The 9,622-nt window shown below is 35.9% G+C and overlaps 1 protein-coding gene across 2 annotated transcripts in view; it reads left to right on the top strand.

The window, feature by feature from the left end:
- The window catches only part of LOC106876913 (uncharacterized), a 24,303-nt gene that overhangs the window by 5,625 nt on the left and 9,056 nt on the right, over positions 1-9,622 (top strand). The gene's annotated exons all lie outside the window — the stretch shown is intronic.

The raw sequence follows: 9,622 nt of genomic DNA, 5'->3' as shown, positions 1-9,622 counted from the left end.
CGATGATGATGATGATGATATATATATAAGATATTGAATATTTTGAAGGCAATGAGAATAATCAAGAAAGATTGAAGAGCATATAATAGGTACAGGTGTGGCTGTGTAGTTGAAAAGTCTGCTCTCCATTCAGGTGGTTTCAGGTTCAGTCCCACTGTATGGTACCATAGGCAGATTTCTTCTGCTTGTGAGTGGATTTAGGAAACAGAAACAGAGAGAAGCCCGTTGCATCATCATCATTGTTTAATGTCCGTTTTCCATGCTGGCATAGGTTGGATGGTTTGACTGAGGTCTGGAGAGCCAGTAGCTGCACCAGGCTCCAATCACATTTTGCCATTCAGAAGTTTTGCAGTGCCTGGAATGGGTAGTAATCTGTTGGTGCCAGGTCTGGTGAGTATGGTAGGTGAGAGAGAACTTCCCACTCCATCTCCAGAAGATTTTCATAGGTAAGATTTGCAATGTGTGGTCGGGCATTATCATGAAGAAACATGGCAACTGTAAATTCTGGACATTTTTGTGCAATTGTTGACAGTAGAGTTGAGTGTTGATTGTGTTCCAGTCTTTCCCACTGACTCATGCTCTTCACATCCTACCAGACACAAACCACGAGCTTCTTTTGATGGAGGTAGGCTTTTGCTTGAGGATGTGCACTCTTGTCCGTCCAGCTTCTTTTACAGGTTATGTTCGAGTACAGACACCATTTCTCATCTGCAGTAACCGCTTTGTTCAGCCTATCAAAATGATGCTTCTTGGACTATAAATGTCCTGCAGGCATCTATGCTGTGTTGACAGTTGAAGTCAGTCAGTTTACGTGGGAGCTATACATTCTGTTTGCTGACCGTGCTCATTTCCTCCAAGTGATGCAAAATGGCTAAGTGGCTGGTTGGGATTTGAACTCAGACTGTTGGTGTATATAAATAATACTTAAAGGCATTTTGTCCTGACCTCTACTATATTGCCAGTCATTGCTCCAACTGAGGTGAAATTGCCTCACTTAGTCATTAGTCACAGAAAATAAAGAAGAAAATTGAAAATTACATAGAATTTCATTTGATGTCCATCCTTATTCCGTTACATAACTGAAAGAAATAGTAACAAAAAAAAAAAAATGAAAAAATTACTGAATAAAAAAGAAAGGAAATATTTCTGTTGATAATTGGTCAGTTTTTGAATGCATTTTGCACTACTACCTAGTGTAGCAATCAATATCTTAAAAGAAATTATGTTGATATGCATTTTATGTATGTAGACGTAATTCAATTAAGGTCAACTTTGCCTTTCATCCTTCCAAATATCTATAAAATAAAGTATTAATGAAATACTGGGGTCATTTTAATATTCCTATAAAGCATCGTAGATGTGAATGGAATTACGATGAAAGAAATGGCAGTTTGCATCAACACTTCCATATTTGTTTTACAGCCATTGCATTTTCCTGAAAGCAATTTAAATTGATAGCAAATTTACTTTACACATAATAATAAAAAAAGAAGAAAAAACCTATCCCAAATTCATGAAAACAAGACCCATTTTCTTTTATGATTGCAACTAACCTGGCCTGAAAATAGTATTTCTCTCTGATTTTTACTTTTTCTTTTTTTTTCAGTCAAAATGTTCTGTAAAAGTTCAATAATGTTGCAATAAACAGTAAGATGTATCTAGTTCTGTAATTAATACTGCAGAATGATTGATTATTGATGTTAGTAGTTACAACAATTTTTCTGAGATCAAAACTTTTGCCAAAATCATATCTCATAAATAAAGCTGAGGGTACTGACAAAACAGAAGAAATTAGTCAATAAGCTTAGAAAATGGTGAAATTGGTCAAAACACTAAAATTTACAACATATTTTTCTTGTATTTTACACCAACTTTTCATATTACAAGCTGCGGGAACCTCTAAATCAGTGATTTTCAACAGCAGACTGTATTGCGCTTGGGGGTCCATGTGGCCCTTTGGGGTTTGTATGGCACTTGGGAGTCCATATAAGATTTTGTTAAAATCTATGTGCAATAAATTGGTTACACTTCTATAATGCACAACATTTTTGTATAAAATTTCTTATAATATTTGAATATAAAAATATAATAGGATTTTTTTGAACATTGCCAGTGCCCCTGGACTGGCTCTTGTGCGGGTGGCACATAAAATACACCATTTTGAGTGTGGCCGTTGCCAGTACCGCCTGACTGGCCTTCGTGCCTGTGGCATGTAAAAAGCATCCACTACACTCTCTGACTGGTTGGCGTTAGGAAGGGCATCCAACTGTAAAAACTCTGCCAAATCAGATTGGAGCCTGGTGTAGCCATCTGGTTTCACCAGTCCTCAGTCAAATCGTCCAACCCATGCTAGCATGGAAAGCGGACGTTTAAACGACGATGATGATGATTGAATGGCTATGACAACCCACCTGAGTAAAATAGGAATCGAAGGGGTCCATAGGTAAAAAATGGTTGTGAACCACTGTTCTAAATAGTCATCTAGCTTGCTAAAAATAGCAACACAATCTTGTATCACATTTTACTGTCATAAAAAGGAAAGGATATTTTGGATCGTGTAATTCTAGATATTGCACAGAAAAATAGATTAGATGCTCATCACTTGAATACTTTTGATCACAGTTTTGCTTGATCATTGCTGATTTGAGTATAAACCAACTTTTAAATCATTTATTCATATTTCTCTTCATAATAGTTCGTTATCATTAGTTGTTAATTATTTACAAGAATTTGATGAAATACAGAGTATCAGATTAAATATCTCCTAGTATTTTGATTCATCCATCAACATTCTGAATTTTTATCTTATGAGGATCAACATAACTTTTACCTTTCTCAGTTGTATTATTAAAAGAAGTATAAGTTATATATTCTGTGTTTGGTTGGTTCAACTGACAACGTGCAGCTTTGGTGTAAATTAATCTCATGCCTCATGCCAACCATGCCAAAACAGACAATTTGAACCTGGACAGTTCTTCAGCTGGCCAGCTCCTGTCTATCCATCCAACCCATGCCAGCATAGAAAACGGACGTTAAATGATGATGATGATGATGATAATATATATAAATAAATGGGCTTCTTTCAGTCTCCAGTTACCACATCAACTTACAAGTCTTTGTTCAGCCTGGGGCAATAGTAGAAGACACTTGCTCATGGCATTGTACAATGGGACTGCATTTGAAACCACACAACCATGCCTTGTCATTTTTCTTCTTCTTTAACATTAAAAGGAGTTCAGGTCATATAGCAAGTATATTGAAGTATACTTTCTAGAAATAGTAGACAAAATCCCTCAAATCACACATTATTGTTTTAAAATAGGAATTAGACATCAGCTGATGTAATCTAGAGGTGTGTCTAGAAAAAAAAAAAAAATCACAGCTGGAATACTTTCAGTCATTGTTCTACTTGGTCGTGGTTGACTCGGGGTTTAATAACATCTCTACATTAGAATACATATTGCTGTTGTAATTATGCAGTTCCTGGTCAGTCATGTTTGAGTAGATTTTTGACTGAAGGTGTTCAGCCATGGCCTTCCATTTTAAAGACAACAAGGTCAGATTTGAGGAAATTTGGTTGCTATTTCTAGCAAGTTAAGAGACTGTTTAAAAGCTTCTTTGTTGGCTTTTATATATCGATATTCATTGAAGGCTGAGTGTTGGGGGGTGGGGGTGGGTGAAGGATGGTAGTGGGGTTAATTATTTACACAAAAGGATGAAGAGGTAACTGATCAATATTGTGGTGAATATATATCGAGTGCAAAGGAAATAATAGTCTATAGTAGACACATTATTGGTTCTCTAAGTAGATTGGTTTTTTCCAAACAAAGTACAACCACCGGACTGATACAATAACTCTCTCTCTCTCTCCTTACCATTCCAGATACATCTGCCCCACCCCTCCACCTGCTCATCCTCTCTGGCCTATGTTTTCTCTCCAACTTGTGAAGCAGTGAGGCATTCAAACTGATCATTAATTTAACGAATGGGAGAAATTTCTCAGGGATGCCTTCTGCTTTATAAACATGTAATGGATCTTCTGAGTATTCAGTTGCTTGATCATCAACTGAACATCCTACTTGTTAAATTATTATGTAAGTGGTTGAGTATTCCAGTCATGTGAACTCTTAGAATTATTCCCAAGTGGATTCAATGTGACAAAATATGTGACAAGCTTGGACCTTTAAATTACAAATACAGCCCATCTGACTGATGTCCACACAATTTCTGTCAACCCATTTCCACTCATAAGACTTTGGTTGATTTGAGGTTACAATAAACACATTTGCCCAAGATGCCACACAATGGGAATGAACCCAGGACCTTATGGTTTCAAGGCTTCCTAACCACTCAGCATAAAAAAAAAAAAAACCCCAAGAACAAGAAGAAAAAATAATTCTCACAATGAGTAGTTTTAAAGTTGTTTTATAATTCTTCCAATGTGTGTGAAGATCAAAATATTTACTCTTTTAATGTCTGCAATTAAAAAAGAAAGAAAAATATCAAAGTTACTGATCAGTCCTATAAATCCAAACAAAACAACAACAACAAAAAGTTTAGTAAACTAACTTTAGACTTTAATTATTTGGGAAAGAACTTTATTTTTAATTTATTTGATTTTGTTGTTGTTGTTGTTGTTCCACATCTATTTATCTGTGAAAGCAATTTTTAATGTAGTTTTTATTACGACAATTATATTCACACCTAGATGTCTATTCTGTGATGTATAAAGCAGTTTCAGAGACTGTTGTCAACTGGGAAAAGAGAGTTATAAAGCTTGCTCAAGAATACAACCATCACAGTAGTTGGATATTCAATAAAGAATTTACATGTTTCTCAATGAATTAACAGCCCAGACTTTGGATGTAAAATGATATTAGATATGATAGGCATTAATGCAAAACAGAAAGCAACAACAAGCTCACCATTAGAGTTTTTACTTCTCTTTTCTGTCTCAAATTCATGCTTATAATGTTTTATATCCTATTACATATTTCTGGTGTATCAAGTATATTTCTTTTCTTGCTCATAACTACTAGTTTTCTGTTGGAACAATTAATGAATTGATCTTATGTAATAAAGTCAATAAAACCTTTCAAAAACGACTCGTATTCCTGGTGTCAGTTCATTCCTAATGGTGTAATCAAATATTGTTCTTTGATACACAGACATTACTAAGGCTTGCTTGTTATTCTTCATCCTTTGCTTTTATTTTGTTTGGTACATGTGAATAGAAATAACATTTGTATAATATAAGGATCACTTATGTAAACCCTTCAACACCTTATGCAGCAAAGGCCATTAATGACATTTCTCCAATCTCCTTGACCCTGGGCTGTCTTTCTCTCTCCCTGGTCTTGTTTGGTTTTTGACTATCATTGATGCTTCTGTAACTTTGCCATTTTTTTAGGTAAAGGTGTCAGCCTCAAGCAAACCCATTTTTACCTTTGGGAAGAAGTGTTCTGTACTAGTCTGGGCCCTATCCTTTGATCTGTTCAGCATGGAAAGCCCTACCAGGAGTTGTGGTCTGCTCACATAGCTCAGGGTCATTGAGGCATGCAAGTCACCATGCAACAGCAAGAATCGATGGATAGTATAAGTATGCAGTAATATGTTCATGTGGGACATGTGTAACATGTTTATACACACACCCATGTGTAACATGTTTATATGCTCAAAAAGTTCACTTTGCAATCACATGCTTCTGCATGCATTCCCACTTCACAACATCTTTTGTAAATACCTTCCACCAAAGATTCAAGTTAAGTAATACCAAAGGTGGGCACCGTTAATTGAAAAGTTAACTTCGTTGACCATTAATCCATCAGCCAAAGAGTTAACTTCGATAACTGTTAATCAGTTAATTCTTTAAAAATGTAATGGGAATTATAGATAAACTGTTAACATTAATTTTTATTATAGAAAAAAACAACAAAAAATCAGATTTTGCTCTAAAAACACCTTTAAAAACTGCCAAAACTGTAAAATCCATTAATTTCAACTGAATTGAAATTAACAGAGATTAAATGTAATGGAAGTTAATCAGTCCAATAATGATTTCCAGGGTTAACATAAAAGTTAAATTGGTAATGAAAATGTTAACTTCGTTGATTAATGATTAACAGATTAATGGTTTGATGCCCAAGTTTGAGTAATACCGTATAAATGGAATTTAGTTGACGAAAACTGTGCAGAATTTCACCATATAATCTGTGTCGGAGTGTGTTTAAGTGTGTGTGTAAAACCATAAAAATGGTTCTTTTTAAGTAAAATCTCTTGAGATATTTGTTCTGCTCTGAGTTGCAGATACTCCCTAGTCACTCTTGCCATCAGATAGCAGTGCATTTGTCATTTAGCCCTTTGAAACTCAGTAACCAACAATGATATTATTCACAAATTTGCGATATAAATAAGTTAACAAATATATCAGCAAAGACTCCCATCTATCACAGACATACATATTAATTAGAGGTAAGGAAAGAGCCTCTACATGGCCATCCATTCTGCTAGAAATATGAGCTGAATTTCCTTTAAATCACCATGGCTGAACATTTTGTCATTGGACTTTCTGTTGCTGAACACACCAATTTATTTCTATTTAAATGAAAATAAAATTAATACAAAATAAAGTTCTTGCTTTTTTTTTTTAAACAATTCAGTTTCATTTTAATAGGAAAATAATGTTCCTTTCACAAAGTAAAAAAAAAACAAAAAAACTCACAAAACCAAAATAACACTGACATTAATAAATCAATCTGACAAAATGTCAGCCCCAAATCACATCCTAGTTTGTTAAAAAACGAGAGGAAAGATATATGAGATAATGTGGTCTAAACATGTTCTGTGTGGATAAAGAGAAAGGGTTCTTATTTACTGGAAATCATTTAATCACATGTCTGCTTAATTAGGTCTGACCTGGACGTCAACAACAACCATGTATATGCTAACATACACATATATTATTACACACGCTCACACTCATACACACACATACATACACTTGCACATACACACACACATATACAGTCACACTTTCACACACACACACACAATTTGCACATGTTACTGTATGCACCAGCAAGAGAGGTTCTACATGGTTGTTCTCGCTGCTAGAAATAGTCACCAGGTTTCTCTCAAATCACACCCTACTGCCTTACAGAAAAAAGGTTATATTGGTTAATGTACTCTGAGGTACACTATGCCAATGTGTTGGGAGTGGGGTTGTTTTTTGGGGGGTTGTCAGCAATGAAGGACATGGGATGCCTCCTTACTTCTTTCCACAAGGCCTTAGAGTTAACTCTACCACCTACATTGAGGTCCTGGAAATAATTGTTAAGCCCTGGATAGACAGTGTATGCAATGGAAGGCCATATGTGTTTCAGTAAGACTCTGCACTATCACACATGGCTCTAGTAACGCAGGAATGGATGGCTGAAAATTTTCATGATCACATAACCCCTAACATTAGGCCTCCTAATTCCCCCAGATCTCAATCCATTGGACTATTACATGTGGAGTGTTGTTGAGAGAGAGATCAATGAACATGCCCATAACACCAAAGATTCTTTGAAAGCTGCCATAGTCAGAGTAATGTCGAAAAATGAACCAGGACCGCTTGATTCGAGCATGGAGATGATTTAGATCTCACATAGAAGCAGTTGCCGAAGCTGAAGGTGACTTTATTGAATAACATTATAGAAAAGAAGGTTTATTTTTATCCTCATAGTGTTTTTTCATAAATAAAGTTATCTGTTATTATATATCTGTTCTTTTAAAAACATAAATCTGTCCTCTAATATCTTACGCACCCTGTATATATTAATCTGCTTGTCTGTCTGTTTGTATGTCTGTCTGTCTGTCTGTCTGTCTGTCTGTCTGTAGATACTCACATACACATGCACACACACACACACACACACACAAGCACACACATGCATGCATATGTGTGTGTGCATATGTGTGTGTGTACGTGTGTGTGTATGTGAGTATAAGTGTGCATGAGTGCATGTGTGTGCATGTGCGCATGTGTGTGTCTGTGCATATGTGTGCGTGTGTGTGTGCATAGCCGTAGTTAAGAGCATACTGCTGGCATACAACCAGGAATAAAGCATTTAATTTGCTGTAATAAAGTCTGAGTTTGTTGGACTTTGTTCCCAAATGACAGGCAAACCTAGGTGCAACATCCAGACTTCTCACGACCAACTAACCGACAAACTTACTGACAAATCTAGATTGCAGGTCACACATAGATCTCTTACATTATATTATACTTCCTCTCTCTTCTGCCAAAATGCCTCTGCTTTGAAATAAAATCAAAAATTAAGTTACAAAAGCGACAAGAAATATGGTAAAAATAAGAGCATGGCTTTCACCAATAAATTTCAGTTTTTAGATCCTGTTTCTTTTTTCTATTTATTTATTCATTTATTTATTCATTTATTTACTTATTTTTCACTCATTTATGTACATATTTATATATATATGTGTATATCTGTGAGTATATACATATGTGTTTATTCATATATCTATATATCCATATATACATATATATATATATATATATATATATATACACACACAAACATACACACACAAACACACACACACATAAGAATGCTCTATATAGCATCATCATCATCATCATTTAATGTCTGTTGTCTATACTGGCATGGGTTGGATCGTTTGACCAGGGCTGGAGAGCTGGAAGGCTACACCAGACACCAGTCTGATTTGGCATGGTTGCTACAGCTGGATGCCCTTCCTAACACCAACCACTCTCGGAGTGGTTGGCATCAGGAAGGGCATCCAGCTGTAGAAATTCTGCCGGATAAGATTGGAGCCCGATGCAGCCATCTGGTTCGCTAGTCCTCAGTCAAATCGTCCAACCCATGCCAGCATGGAAAGCAGACGTTAAATGATGATGATGATGATGATGAAAGTGAAAGACAATTTGAAGTGAGGCAAAATTCTCTTTTCTTCCTGGGTAAGCGAAGCATCAGAGCGCAGGACTTGGCACCATTCCTGCTTCTCCTCACTTCAAAGATTTGAGCAAAGTCGACTTCAACATTGGGACCAACTTGTGCAAGCATGAAGGCTCACTGGCAAAACACTGCTCCTCTAAATGGAAGCCTTACCTGTGATTGTGGTTTTGTGGTATGAAATATATGCATGTGTATGTTTATATCTGTATATATATGTGTGTATGTATGTGTATATGTATGCATGATGTAAGTGTGTGTTTATGTCTATATATGTGTATATGTATGTGTATATATATATGTATGTAAGTGTGTGTGTATGTGTGTACGTATCTAAGTATTCATCTCTTTATGATTACTGTGTGTGTGTGTTTATTAGTCTTATCATTGGCGATACTCAATGGGAATATCAGGTTTACGACACTTTCTTTTGTTTTTATTTGGCGGGGTGGGGTAAGGGTGGGCGATGGCAAGGTGGGGGAAATGTCCAACCGAGACTTGTACATGGATACAATAATAACAATAGCTACTACTACTACTACTACTACTACTACTACTACTACCACCACCACTACTACTACTACTACTACTACTACTACTACTACTACTACTACTACTACTACTACTACTACTACTACTACTAC

The sequence above is a fragment of the Octopus bimaculoides genome, chromosome 17 (assembly GCF_001194135.2).
Source record: "Octopus bimaculoides isolate UCB-OBI-ISO-001 chromosome 17, ASM119413v2, whole genome shotgun sequence".
Classification (NCBI taxonomy): Eukaryota; Metazoa; Mollusca; class Cephalopoda; order Octopoda; family Octopodidae; genus Octopus; species Octopus bimaculoides.
The sequence above is the reverse complement of the archived record's forward strand: the minus strand, read 5'-3'. Positions and strand labels throughout refer to the sequence as shown.